The 15,794-nt window shown below is 36.0% G+C and overlaps 1 protein-coding gene and 1 pseudogene across 1 annotated transcript in view; one reads left to right on the forward strand and one right to left on the reverse strand.

Moving 5' to 3' along the window:
- LOC118018595 (catenin alpha-3-like) overlaps window positions 1-15,794 on the reverse strand; it is a 1,827,095-nt gene that overhangs the window by 998,050 nt on the left and 813,251 nt on the right. The window lies entirely within an intron of this gene.
- Window positions 12,058-12,880, forward strand: LOC118018608 (annotated as a pseudogene).

Raw genomic sequence — 15,794 nt, forward strand, 5'->3', positions numbered from 1 at the left:
GCAAGGCCCCTAGCAGGATTAAAAGAACAATCTGTGATAATGAGATAGAATAAAGCTAAATAACCCACATGGAAACTAAAGCCATGATCTTGGATGTATTAGGACTGAGCTTTAACCAGTAGAACTAATTATGAGAACAATAACCAGCTAAGGTATGATTAAAAACTTTCATCTGAAAACTACATCTTGAACTGTATCTTTATTTTAGACAAGACCTGGCCTGAAATACTTCTGAAAGCCCTGACAAATGACCTTCTTAGAGTTGTGGACAAGTGCCAAATGCCCATACTGATTCTATGCTACATTAGGTCACTGGCATTTTCCAACAGGACACCTACAGATTCTCTATGTAGGACACGGATATGAATATGCCCTATACATATCAAAATATTTAACAGCAACATGCCACTTGATGGCATTTTAAATTGGCTTCTTAGGGGTCTTTTGTGGGGAATAACCAAGGGGTGGAGACGTCATTACACTAATCCTGACGAGCCAAACCCAAAATGTACCTCATGTGGTCATGGAAACTATTTGTTTTAATTCAAAATTAATTAAGTTTGAGTTAGAGCAGAAAGGGAGTAGTCTCATAGCTTTAACTGCAGCATTCAATACAACAAAAAGACTGGCATCCCGGTGCTTTGGCCTTGAATTTCTGCCATCAAAACCATTAGTCAATTCAGAGACAGAGCTTGAACACTTGACTGCCTACACTCAGCTCCATCTGTTATGTGCACTATTGTTAATATGTAGTCCAGAGTGCCAATGACACCGTTCATCAATGGTTCTTATGAAGCATGCAGGATGCCCATCTACTTCCACCAAAGCAACATGGTGTCATCTTTCCTGCTGGAAGAATAATCATCTAAAAGCAACAACATGAATTTATACTTGCTTATTCCTTTCTTATTTTAAAAAGTAGAATATATGACCTTAGCACAAGGGACTTGGGGGTTTGGGCAAAGCAAGAATAATAAAATCAGGAAGCACAGAACAAATGGGTCAAATGTATCCTGAGAAAAATAAAACTATTTATCAAGAGAAAAAACAAAAATGAAAGATCAAAAGCATAGAAAGATAAGATCCAAAGCACAGAACAAATGGGTCAAATGTATACTGAGAAAAATAAAACTATTTATCAAGAGAAAAAACAAAAATGAAAGATCAAAAGCATAGAAAGATAAGATCCAAATAAGTGTTTTTAGACTATTTTAATTATAATCTAATTGATTTAGACCACTGGGTCTAATGATTGATGTAAGAGATAAAATTATCAACCTAAACCAGTGTAATATCTTAGCACATTAGAAATACCTGGGGACCTTTTAAAAATCACAAATGTGTAGGTACAATGAAGCCTCCAGAACAATTAAATCAAAATCTCTGGGATGGGGACTAGGCATCAGGATTTTTTAAAGTGCTCCTGGGGATTCCAGTGAACAGCCCTACATGGGAACTATTGACTTAAACAAAAGAAGGTATCAGTTTGTTTCTATTACAACTGATTCACTATGCTGCAAAAAGGGAATAAGAATCCCTAAATTTATATATGAGGAAAGATGATTTTAAAAAGGTTGAAAAGTCTGCCTAAGACCACATAGCTCATAGGTAGTAGAGCAGCGGCTCATAGCCAGGACCTTACACTGACTGACATTTTGACTGAAAAGACACTAAAGCCTCTGGGCTGGATCACCTAGGGACCAGCTGAGTGGGGGATGGAGCCTTTGGGCTGAGGAGAGCTCTGATAATAAATGTTGCTTCATACCCATTTGCACAGTAATTTCCACCATTTAGAAATTTCTTTGAGTTAGGTCAATGTCATTAAAATACAGGGTTCCCAAATACAATGCAATGGCTACCATAATAATTAGTGTTGTTGTTATTATAGCTACCAATTGTGAACCTGTTACATGAAAAACTCTGTTTTAGTTGCTTTACATGCATGACTTCAACTCTATTACATCTTGAAGGGTAGATATCAAAATCCCCATTTAACAGTTGATGAAAGTAAGTTTTATAAAGGTTAAATGACTTTCCCGAAGTCATATAATCAATGAATGGCAGAGCCACAATATGAACTGGCTGAATGCTTTTTTAATCTTTATACTATGTTACCCAAAGAAACTAAATATTTTAACACAATTACTCTCAATTATTAGTAATTTCATCTTGAACTAATAAAGCCATTAGACATGAGACAGGTGAAGACATAGATGGGTTGTCGTTAAGCGACAGCCTTCAGCTCAGGTCATGATCCCAGAGTTCTGGGATGGAGCCCTGCATCCGGCTCCCTGCTCAGTGGGAGGCCTGCTTCCCCTCTCCCACTCCCCCTGCTTGTGTTCCCTCTCTTTGCTGTGTCTCTCTCTGTCAAATAAATAAAAATTTTAAAAAAATAAAAAAAAATAAGCTCACCAATTATTTGATACTCCTCCCTTCAAGACAGCTTGATTTTCCTTTCTTTGACAGTGAGCTGGATTTAGTGACTTTCTTCCAATGAATAGAATATGGAAGAAGTGATGGTGTATGAATTCCAAGATTCAGGGATAAAAGGCATCACTCACTCTGGGAAAAGCCAGCTGCCCTATCAAAAGGCCTCCTGCCAAGAGCCTTGTGAGTGAGCCATGTTGGAAGCAGATATCTGAGCCCCAGTCAAGCTTTCACATGACTGTAGCCTCCATCAACAGCTTGACTGCAACCTCCTGAGAGATCCTGAGCCAGAAACACCCAGCTAAGCTACTCCCCAACTCCTGACCCACAGAAACTGAGATAATAAATGCGTATTATTTTAAGCCACTAGGTTTTACAGCTGCTATACAGCAATGGATAACTCATATAGAAAAAAAAAAAAAAAAAGGAAGACAAATAGTAAAAGTTCCAGATTGTAGGGCTCAATGATGCATAAGAGTAAATAATCTTAAGCACCCAGAAATACCAGGAGGGCACTGGGTAACTGCATAAGAACATGGGAAAGGGTTAGGGTAAAGAAAAGGCGGGGGGTGTGTGTCATAAAGTGTATATAATAACTCTTTTTCGAAGGAAAGAAAAAAAATACCAGTTTGAGAATGAATTCATTTTCCCAGGTTATTACAGAGTTTGACAGCACTCCATATAACGTACTAAAAGGCACCCAAGCACCTAAAGCAATAATGCCTCATGCAAAGTCAAGTAGAGTCCTTTTGCTATTTTACATAGTTTAATAAGACAGGTCATAATGCTGTGATGTTATTAATGTGGACTGCATTATTCTAAGGCTAATAATTACATATAATATCCCTTTACCTATTTATCTTAAGGCAAAATGTTATTTACATTTTTACATCTTGATAAGCAACTGTATCTACTATAAAGAGATACAGATATTTGAAGTTCCATTTTTCAATTTTCCTTGTTCAGGTTTTCAGGATGCCCTGATTGTATACTCAAGCCCCCTCTGAATTCCATATACTATGTCCTAGAGAGTTGTTAGGGAAACACTGGGAGATAATAGGATATACTGATTTTGTTCTTGCCAGTAAATCACCTCCCCAGGTAATTGTTCTTATAATAAAAATGCCAACTGGGTGGCAAGTCTCTGCACCAAGAAAAAGTTGTATTTTAGCCCTCTTGTGCATTCAGTACAAATTTTAAAATCAAAAGAAAGAGGAAAAATAAAACTGCAGAATAAAGGATAGAAGAAGGAGAAAAAGGAAATAACTTGGGAAGATTCTTTGTCATGCATCTCTGGTGTCACAGCTGATGCTATAAAGGACAGACACCCTGTGTTTCCTTAAGAAAATAAATTGATCACACCAGTGACTGATAACCCAATCCTTGTTTGCCCAACTGGATAATATGACTTTCTTCACTTGATGATCATTTGTAACATCCCCATTCAAAAATATATAGAAAGGTCTATGGCAAGACTTCCCAAAGGTTAAAAACAGAAAGAAGGTTCCCTTCTTTTCCTTACTGCCCCTATACCCTCAGCCTCTACTCCTGTTTGCCATGAATCAAAGAAGAGAAAGAAAAGGGACAGAAGTGGGTTAAAAAGTAGGATTGTAAAGGAGAGGGGGCTAGAAATGAGTAAAAAAAAAAAAAATTTAAGCGACAAGTTTTGGAGAATATTCTGTAATAGTTTTTTCATCTCCCTGTAGCTGGGCTCCTTAACCTCCATTTATAAGCTCAATAATCTCACTATGACAAATCCTGTTGTGATCTCCTCAAGGATGGACTCATGGAAGAAGCTCTGGCTCAATGATCTGTGACTGAACATCAAATCAACCATATTGTTTTTTGGTTCTGCAGTCAGGTATTTCACCCCATCCCCAAGTTCAGCTGCCATCTTGGTCACACTCCTGACACCTGGACCCATCTGTTGAATTCTGTGTTAGGCCCTCAGAAGCAAGGTACTGCCTCACTCTGCCTATATTCCCATCTCCAGGGACCATCAGTGTCTTCCTCATCACCCCCTGCTCACGGATTCTCCATCAACACCTTAAATACCACTCTCAGAACCACCTGATTCACTTTTCTTCTGCCAACACCCTTAACAATCAACAGCCTTAACAAGTGCAAGCAGTCAGTAGCTAGATTTTACAGAGAGGCTAGGATTCATTGTAATGTCTCATCCTCTTCCACATTTGCAACCCCTTCCCTTAATTCCAAATCATATCCTACTTTAGACTGCTCATTCCACTGTTACATATCAGGTCATATCTTGAGATACAACATTTTCCCTAGCTAATGTGAAGAAATGAAATTAAGTGCAAGGCTTCCCTTTACCAGAATATAAAGAGGGGAAAGCTTTCCTTCTTCAATCCATCAAACTTCAAATCCTGAAGCAGACTTGTTTATCTTTTTAAAAAAAACTATAGTGTTTTAAAAGAGAGACTTTGATTGATTAATTGATTCACCAGTCCCAAAAAATGTTAAGTTGAAAACAGCAATGACATTTCTAAGGACTGTATTGCATTTTCTAATACCAGGTGATGGATATCTATGGTGTTTCATCAGACTAGGAGGGCTGTCACACCACTGACTATTCTATACGCTTCACTGGCTTGCTAGTTAACAATTATGCAATATATATTTGCTCATTCTCCATGCAAAAAGATCAAGATTGACACTTAAGAGCTCATCTTTAGGTGGGAAAGAAATCCTTGGAGAGTCAGGAGAATATAATATAAAACAAACTTCTGTCTGAAAAATAACTGGTGTTTTTATCCTCTCTCATAAGCAATGCCTTCTTTCTTTGTGTGATTCTGTTTCAAAATCAGTAGCCTACCAACCCCTCAGCTAAAACAAAAGAGCTAGCATTAGAGAAGAAGGCAAATGCAGTTTCATGATTACTTTTGATAAACCCTCATATACTTTTTTTCTTACCCCAATTTTTCTGCACATTGACTGCAGAAAAAAAAAAAAAATTAACATGCCCAAAAGTTGTCCTCTTCCAATACAACAGGGACCTGGGCTAACAGTCCAAACATGCAGGTTTGAGAAATTGTATTACCATCATACTTGTCAGACTCAATATCTTGTCTACGGCTTCTGTTCTCCCCAAATTCTCATAGCTTCAATTCACCAAATTCCTATTTACGAGTTCAGTTGGATCTACCTTCAGAACCAACTTTGACTAAGTCTACTACCATGCAAAGAGTCAGAAGAAGAAATCCAAGGAGCAAGGCCCAGGAAATTCAATGTATCTGAGGTAGGGAAGTGCTTCACAGGTTTGAGAACAGAAAGGAAGCCACTGTGGCTGGAGATGGTGATCAAGGTAATATGAGATGTGTGATAAGCAGAATCATGGCCCTCTAAAAATTCTTACATCCTCGGGGCGCCTGGGTGGCTCAGTTGGATAAGCGACTGCCTTCAGCTCAGGTCATGATCCTGGAGTCCCGGGATCAAGTCCCATATCGGGCTCCCTGCTCAGCAGGGAGTCTGCTTCTCTCTCTGACCCTCCTCCCTCTGATGCTCTCTGTCTCTCATTCTCTCTCTCGCAAATAAATAAAATCTTAAAATATATGTATATAAATAAAAATTAAAAAAATAAAAATTCTTACATCCTCTGGAATCTGTGAACCCATGGAAAAGGGTATTTTGCAGATGTCATTAAAGTTACAGATCTTGAGATGGGAAAATTATCCTGGGTTAGACAGGTGGTGCTAATTTGATCACTTAAGTCCTTAAAAGTGGTTCCAGGTTGGCAGCCTGAAAAGGGTAGATCCCTTGTTGCTGGTTCTGCGGTGTAGAGGTCCATGTGCCAAAACTAGAAAGAGGCACCAAGAAACTAAGGGTGGCCCCTGGGTGACAGCCAGCAAGAAAATAGAGACATTTAGTCCTACAACCCTGTGGACTTGAATTGTACACCCTTAAGCAACAGAAAAATCCTTCTCTGGAACCTCAAAATGAACACAGTCTTCTTGACACCTTGATCTTAATCCAGTGAGACCCATGTTGGACTTCTGACTTACAAGAAGCCTAAGTTAATAAACTTGTGTTGTTTTAAGCACTGTGTTTTAAGTATATGTAGCTTGTAGTAATTTGTTATAGCAACAATATATACCAAATACAAGATGAGGTAACTATGCATGTATCAAATCATGCAAACCATCCGGCCATCACAGAGTCTGATTTTCAAAAACAACAGGGAGTCAATGATGAATTTTAAGAAGGGAACGACTTTGTTAAAAGGTTACTGTGGAAAAGATGCCATGCTCCACATCATATGTCATCAGGAAAATGCAAATTAGAACAACAATGAGATACCACTACACACCTATTAGCATGATCAAAATCCAGAACACTGACAACACCAAACTCTGGTGAGGATGTGGAGCAACAGGAATGCTCATTCATCGCTAGAGGGAATGCAAAATGGTATAGACTTTGGAAAACTTTATCAGTTTCTTACAAAATTAAACATACTCTTTCCATATGATACAATCCAGAAATCTCACTCCTTACCTAAAGGCACTGAAAACTTATCTCCATGCAAAAACTTGCACATGGATTTTATAATCATTTTATTCATAATTGCCAAAACTCAGAAGCAACCAGGATGTTCTTCAGTAGGTAAATGGATAAACTGTGGTGCATACAGACAATGGAATATGACTTTTTTGAAGTAATCTCTACACCCAATGTGGGGCTTGAGTTCATGACCCTGAGATCAAGAATCACATGTTCTACTGACTGAGCCAACCAGGCACCCCAGACAATGGAATATTATTGAGTGCTAAAATGAAATGAGCTATCAGGCCATGGACAGACGGGAGGAACCTTGAATGTGTATTTTCTGGGATACCACAAATCAAGTGATCACAAGGCGCCAAAAGTCCAGATAAGGGAAAAAGCATTAGACTGGATATTCAGAGGCCTGAGTTTTGGTACCGGTTATGCCATTGCCCAACATGTAACCGAGCGCACATCACTTTACCTCTCTGCCTTATGTTGATTCGTGGCTTTGTACGTTGTATAATAATCACTAAATTAAAATATCAAAACCTAAATGTTAAAATTAGTAAAATTGCAAGATACTTATTTTAATAACAAAAATAATTGCAGCTCCTTTACATCTTGTATTTAAAAGATGAGAATGCCTATTTAAGGAAAGGAGAAAAAAAGCCTTAAGTACAATGGCAACTAAAATGGCAACTCAAACAAGATAAAACTGTTTCTGAGGCACTGATCTTTTAATTACAGAAAATGTCAAAATGCAATGTGTTCTCTTAGCTTTATTATTTTGAATCTGTTTCTTGTTTCTCAACAAACTGAAGAAATAAACAGTGATTTTTAAAATTAATTATGTAGTGCAATTTTCCTCCAGGAAAACCAATATAGCTTAATTTTCATTAACTATATTGTAAATTGCATTACTCTTTTGGAAAACATTCAAGGGTGCTTTTATTTATAAACCGAGAGATGAGAACTGTGATGCATTTATATGGTGCATGGACACTTTCAAAGGGGGCTTCTTATTAAGTAGAATTCAACAATGATATTTTTAAATATCATTATAATTTTTAAATTATAAATTTGTATTTATTATAAATATAAATAAAATTATAAAAAATTATATTTTTTAAATTAAAAAATAAGCCAGAAATAGTGGCACCCTGGGTTAAACTGCAGCATTCAGGATGTTAATTAGCTAACAATGACTATATGTATAATGAAGATATTAAGCTTTCTCTAAGAACATTGCAACTTGAAATTCAAATAACTAATGTTATGGGATAATTGGGAAATATGATTAACTGATTTAAACACCACTGAAAATGCAGCAAAATTCTCTTTCAAGAGGCAGAACAAATATATTCTATAGACAAACGCCAAAATCAGAATTAGCACGTAGTCAAGAAAGGAGGTGACTAAGAGTACATGGGTAACCATTTTGAATAAATCACTTTAAAACTAGTCACAGTGTGAATGAGGATAATTATATGGCTCTCAACTCTGCTCATGGATTTTCTTTCTCTCTCTCAATTGCAAGTCCCCTCAACTGTCATGTTTAGTTGTCTCTTTGAGATGTTACTATACATGGTAACAGATGAATCTGTGCTTCTGTGATTTTTATAAATGATCTTAGCTCACACAGCAAAGCCATTAAGCTTAGGTTAGGAAAGGCCTGACCCTTGGGTGGTGTGCAGTTTTCTATCATAGAAAAGCTTCATAAAGCTTTATAGGAAGATTTGAAAAGACATCAGAAAATAATTTGAAATTCAGAAGTATCCAAGATGCCCTGTACCTTTTCATTGCTTGCACTGGTTGCATGCCTACACAGGAGAGCAAGTAAACTATTTAACAAGTGGTTCCCAATGAGAAGGTATATTTTAGTAGGAATAGCTACTCTATTGTGGGCCCTCTGGGTTCTTTTAGACTGTTGCAAATAATTGCATGTAATCACCCTAACAACCAGGAGATCATTAATAAAAGGTATTTAATGAAATGATTCTGAAGCATAATTTAATGTGCAAACTTTTTAGAGGCGATGGCCAAGAGAATATTGCAGGCAGCAAAATTTTAAAGTAGAAAACCAAGTGAACAGAATTGGAATCAAGCACTGTAGAGAAATAAAAATCATAATCAATATGCCTAACAGGAATTCATACTGGTAACTGCAAGATAGCTACAGAGACTTGTACTTACTAGCTGCTAATAAATGGGGTGATGATAAAGGCAAAGAAGGCAAGACCTCTGGGATAAGATTAGAGGATTACATTTACTCCATCCAAGAAAACAATGGAAAGAAATCTAATACACTAGAATTTAATACAAGATCAATCATTTTAGTACTGAATGAAATACTCCACAATTATTTTTCTGTAAGACTATATACTAAGTTCTTCTGATTTGTTACAGGTATTGTCTAAAGAATCATAGCCAATCAAAACTAAGTCCAAAGGGACCCTCTGGCAGAGGCAGAAAGAACAAATTGGTAGGTTTCCTGCAGTAGGGATGCTATCTTTCATTTGTAAAGAACTCATGACTCAGATACCAGAAACTATATTCTATCTACTTTATCACTCTAAATTATTGAGATTATCCAGAACCCTGATTTCCTGTGTTTAAGTTATTCTTTCCTATGTCTTCTTTTATGAGTGTTTATTCTATTCTACAAGTTTCACTTCCTTCACCTTTCCCCTCAAAAACAGATAAATATTACACAATGTCTAACTTCAGTTAAGCTTATTTCTACATAGATGAGATTCTTAAAAAGTTATTAAAAAGATACAAGAAGGGGCACCTGGGTGGCTCAGTCCGTTAAGCATACGATTCCTGGTTTCGGCTCAGGTCATGAACTTGGGGTCTTGAGATTGAGCCCCGCATAGGGCTCTGCACTCAGCAGGGAGTCTGCTTTTCTCCCTATGCCCCTCCCCAGCCCTCGTGAGCGAAGAGCATGAGCATGCTCTCTCTCTCTCTCAAATAAATCTAAAAAAACAGACACAAGAAAAAACATAAAACAACAGCAACTTAATACAGTATAAACAAAAGATTTTTATAACTAGAAAGTTAAAAAACTAAGTAGATAATAAAAATAAAACATTAAGTGTAGGCTCCTACCTAGATAGTAACTGAAAAACTAGTTACTTTTATCTCCATATTTGTGTAGATTCATATTTTAATTAAGACATTCAAAATTATTTTTCTGATCATATTTTTCAGTTTATTTACATTTCAGATTTTAACGCAGATTTTTTTAAAGCACAATAATCTCAACAAAGAAAGGAAAGGCATAAGATTCAGCAGTTTCTGCTTTTTATATATAACTGAAGCCAATTAACTGTGGCATTGAATTTTTAAAATCTTGTTTCCCTTGAAGCGGGTATTTTCAAATATTACATGTATATACAGTAGACTTTTCATTTTCAAGAAGATTAGAAAAATGATCAGTTCCTTGGTAAATACCAAAAAAGAAGAAGAAGAAGAAGAAGAAGAAGAAGAAGAAATTCACAATAAAATTAGAAGTAGTTCAATGAACAGCCATATATCAATGGAACTACACCATCTGTGAGAACTGTAGAGGGAAAAGTGAAAGGAAAAAGTAAGTGAGGATGACCTGTTTAGAAGTAGCTATGCTAACGCACAGTCAGAACTAGACCCAGCTTTTTCGGGCTTAGAAGTGTTTAGAATTAAATATGATGTCTTCAGAGTGACCACTGGTTACTTTGGGTCTCAAAGGCCCCAGAACTCTGCTTCAACTCTCACACTTTATTGTGTGAGACAGCAGACAAGAGTTGCAGCTCCTACTTATTATCAACCCCCTGTATCTCCTGCCTCTTCCAAGACTTCAGATACCTCATCTGTCAAGCATTGGATATCAACAAATCTTCAACCACGTCCTTAAAGAATATTCAAAAATTTTGTGAAGTAGATCAAAACGTATTGTCACTAAAATCAAATAAGATTTGTTCATTAAGTGGGGAAAATGTTAATGACTAAAAATTTCTTAATATAAAGTGTTCTTCTACATGTTTTCTTCAAATGCATTATCTCCTTCTGTTTCTTTCTTTCTTTTTCTATGTTCCGGGAGAGGTGGTAAGAGTCATTAACAGCATCCACCCTGGAGTCAGAATGCCTAGGTGTAAATCCAGCCCTGCCCATTCACTATCTACAAACCCTGGTAAAGTCATTTAATCTCGTTATGCCTTCTTTTCCTCGATAAGAAATGGAGATAGCACAATTTCTTTCTTAGAAGGAAGTTATGAGGACTAAGAGAGGCAATACATATAAAGCACTAGAACAGCACCTGCTAAGCACTGTCACAATAACATAGAGCCCCAATAAGTTTAGCACAAGATACTTCTTTTAAAAAACCAAATGTAAATATTGCATGTTGCTCCCCAAAATGCCATGACTTTTAGGGGCTTTGTAAAAAGAATGAGGAATATTACTAAATACTGTTAGGATATATTGTTTCAGTAAAAAGAAACAAGGTGTTTAAGCATTTATACTATGCTGCCTTTTATCAAAGAAAGGAGAAACAGGAATACACATATAGACGTATACCTATACATATTTTAAAAAGAAAGGAAAGTTAAACCAAAAACTAATAAAAATGGTGACATCCAGGAATGAGGGACAAGGTAGAGAAGCTAGAGTTTTCCAAATGTGCTTTACTTGGAGGTTTTGACTTTGAAACTATAATAATGTTTTAAATAATCATTAAAGTTAATTCAAACTAAAAAGAATCCATAAAAATGAAAAGCAAAATAAAACAAGGGACTATAACTATGTATGAATTGATATCTTAACCATGCACGAATTATTTTTAAGTAGCATAAACTAAGAACTTTAAGGAAACTTAAATTGTTTTTTACTAATCACATTGTAAAAAATATGACCATTATTCTGAAGTTATTCTTAAATTATAGTATATACAGTCATATGGAACAAAGATTTTTAGTTTAAGAGAAAAGAGCTAAACATATTAAATGAAAGAGTTACAGACAAAACCCCATAAACTGAAATTTGAATTGGAAATATGGAACACTTGGAAATATCAATATAAATACATAAAGTATTCCTCTTTTAAAATCTTTCTACAGAAAAGGCCTAGGAACAGTGATCAATTAAGTGGCAATGCAATGAGCTTCACCAGTGGCCAAATTGTGGACTATGAATACCGTTTCCCACAAAAGGTACAAGATGCCTTAGAGAAATGGCTATTTCCTGGTTTGGACAGAAAACATAAAAGAAGATCCTGGGACTGCTTGTCCTACCAAAAAGTGAGGATGCATCAATGCCTACAGGGATCATTTCAAGAGGACTTGGGAACAAAATTTAAGAGATGCTTGTCTTTCGCTTTGCCGCTGTGACTGCAGCCATGAGTATGCTCAGACTTCAGAAGAGGCTTGCCTCCAGTGTCCTCTTCTGTGACAAAAAGAACAGCTGGTTGGACCCCAATGAGACCAGTGAAATCACCAATGCCAACTCCCATCAGCATGTCCAGAAACTGATCAAAGATGGGCTGAGCATCCGGAAGCTTGTGACTTCCCATTCCCGGGCTTGGTACCAGAAAAACACTATGGCTCACCAGAAGGGCAGGCATATGGGCATTGGTAAGAGAAAAGGTACTGCCAATGCTCGAAAGCCTGAGAAGGTCACCTGGATGAGAAGGATGAGAGTTCTGTACCTGCTGCTCAGAAGATACTTATATCTAAGAAGATTGACCACCACACGTATCACAGCCTGTACCTGAAAGTGAAGGGTAATGTGTTCAAAAACAAGCTGATTCTCCTGGAACATATCCACAAGCTGAAGGCAGACAAGGCTTGCAAGAAAAGCTTCTGGCTGACCAGGCTGAGGCCCGCAGAGCTAAGACCAAGCACTGTGAAGAGCAGCGCCAGGCCAAGAAGGAAGAAATCATCAAGATTCCAAGGAGGAAGAGACCAAGAAATAAAATTCCCTCTCTTTTGTCTATACAGAGTGGCTTCAGCAATTACACAGATCAGTTATTCAATAAAACAAACCTTTATCTGCCTCCAAAAAAAAAAAAAATGAAGAGATTTCTATTGGCAAAGATGAGATAAATTCAAGATCATAAAGAACAATAACTGCATTGGATGGAAAAATATCTAATATGAGAAGATCCATGAGGTTATAATGATACACAAAAACAACTCAATAATCATCTCTAGAGAATTTTAGAGAACTGACATATTATTCTGAAAAATGATAATTAAAGTGGGAGAAATCAGGCATTTTTTTCTGCCTTTCCTGTATATGCCTCAACATAAACACGTGATATAGAAATGTTATTCTTTATAGACAAATCCCAGCCAATAAATGAAAAAGTAATGATAGAATTAGAATCTTACTGTTTTGCAATACCTATTGAACAAATAGATTTATACTATAATCATCAGTAACAGATTAATAGGTGAAAAATTGATAAAGAACAAAATTTATAATGGATGAATCAGGCCAATCACATATAGACCTATAGATCAATCTTAACACCATAATAAACAGATATTAGGCACTGTGGGTTCCTTAGTGTGATGCAATGGAAGGAACACAACATCCCAAATTAAGTATTCTTGCCAAAACATCAAATTGGGATCTGATTAAATCTCTATGTCTAGATATGTAGCTTATAGAAAATAGGGATCAAAGGAAATTTTTAAATGATATTATGAAGATGCACGCAGCAAATTACAGAATGTGAGAAATTCTACAAGACAAATAACCCAGTTTCTTTAACAAATAAAGTACAAGGGAAAAATGGAGGGGAGAGTTTTAGTTTAAAGGAAATTTTAGATGTATACTAATGAAATGCAAAGTGAGGATCTAGTCTCTATCCTGATTCAAAAAAAAAATCCAACTATATATACATGTTGTGGCATGCATATTGAATTTGATGTTGATTGGTATTTGATTCAAAGTCATCAAATTTTTGCTAACTTTCTAAAACAGGATAATAATATCACAGCAATACTTTTTTGCAATACTTTTTTTTTTAGTGTTTATCTTTTAGGGTTACATATGAGTGAATTATATGATGTCTGGGATTTGCTTCAAAATGAGGGTGAAGTGATAAGTGGAGGTATAAATAAGTTAAGATTGGCCATGTGCTAATAATTTTTGACACTGACACTGAGTGACAGTTACAGGAAAGTTCATTATTCTCTCTACTTTTGTATGTGTTTGGAAATTTACACAATAGAATGCTTTAAAATGAAAACTATTTTTAAGCACAGAATTAAACACAAAAATTCCTGTTGAGTTTTTTTTTTATTATGTTGCATTGAATTTATACACAGATTAACTTAGCCCATTGAGTCTTCCAATACAGAAACCTCTACATTCTGTTCCTCAGTAGCATTTTTATTATTATCATTACTGCTTTTGTTTCTACTTTCTTGGTATAGGTTGTAGACACTGCTTAAGCTTAGTCAGAAGTTTTTCATAATTTACAAGACTTTTTCTGTTTAACCAGTTTATAAGTGGATTTTTTTGTTTTACTAACAATAATCAGTTTGAAAACAAATAGGAAGTAATTGCTTTTGTGTATGTAAGTTTTTAATTTTCCTAGTTACTCTACTGTCTTTCTGGTCCCAATAACTTTTCAATCTAATATCTAATATTCTAATATCTAATTTTTAACCAAATCTAATATAATTTCTTAGATATTTCAGATGGAAAATCCACAATATACAAATAAAGGATAATTTTTCTCATCTCTTTAAAAATAGTTGCTATGGACTGAATTGAAAGCACTGTTACCCTTTCACTTGTTTCCTGAAATCCATATTTTGAGAGGTTTTCTATCTTAAACAGAAACCTGTATTATGCTCCTGCCCAACTTGAAATGCTCAAGAATTCATATTAGGAACTGTGAGATTAATATATCTGATGAATTCACACCATGACTTAAATTTTCAACTCATCCTATCATCAATTATAGTTCAGAGAACACCATCAAAATCTAATAATTAAGAATATCTATTGGGATGCCTGGGTGGCTCAGTCGGTTAAGTGTCTGCCTTCAGCTCAGGTCATGATCCCAGGGTCCTGGAATCTAGCCCCATGTTGGGCTCCCTGTTCAGAGGGGAGCCTGCTTCTCCCTCTGCCCCTCTCCCTCTCTCTTTTTCTCTCTCTCTGACAAATAAATAAATAAAAACCTTAAAAAAAGAAAAGAATATCTATCCCCAACAAATATCAAAATACGTTTGCCACTACCACTGGAAGATTAGTTAAGAGAAGGCTTCTTTGATTCTTATTTTCAGGCTGACGAAATAAGACAATTACATTAATAAGAACCCAAATTGTTCTTTGTCATAAAGTAGACATGGAGAAGGTTATCAGAGAAACTGACTAAAAATTTTAAAGCCAAACTCAAAACATCAACATGAGTTTTTTTGTTTTTTGTTTTTTTGTTTTTCCTTAGGGGATGTATTTTGTGGAGAAGTTACATTATTATTCCAGAAGACATTATCTTGGCTTCAGTACACATAACACATCTGGGAATTGTCTGCTTGAAAGCCTTGGCTAGAAGCTCTATCTGATGGCCTCAAATTGATTGTGTTATTGAAAAGTCTGAAGGAAGTTAGTGCACGTCACATGGCAGGCAGCTTGGCATAAACTGCCTAAGACACCAAATTTTCCCATGGGAAAAGATCAAAAAAAGTTGGATCAGGATTCCATATTGATTTTGCTTTATGAGATAAAAACTTTTCCCTTTAGTATACTGCTTCTCACAATGGCTTTAAGTGCTTTTGCTTCGACCTCAAGCCTCTACAGTGACAACGTGACTCCGTGCCAGTTTTTTTGCAGCATACAAGCTGCCAGATAAAATTATTTCTGACAACAGG

This window comes from Mirounga leonina, unplaced genomic scaffold (genome assembly GCF_011800145.1).
Source record: "Mirounga leonina isolate KUSES-001 unplaced genomic scaffold, KU_Mleo_1.0 Mir_107, whole genome shotgun sequence".
Classification (NCBI taxonomy): domain Eukaryota; kingdom Metazoa; phylum Chordata; class Mammalia; order Carnivora; family Phocidae; genus Mirounga; species Mirounga leonina.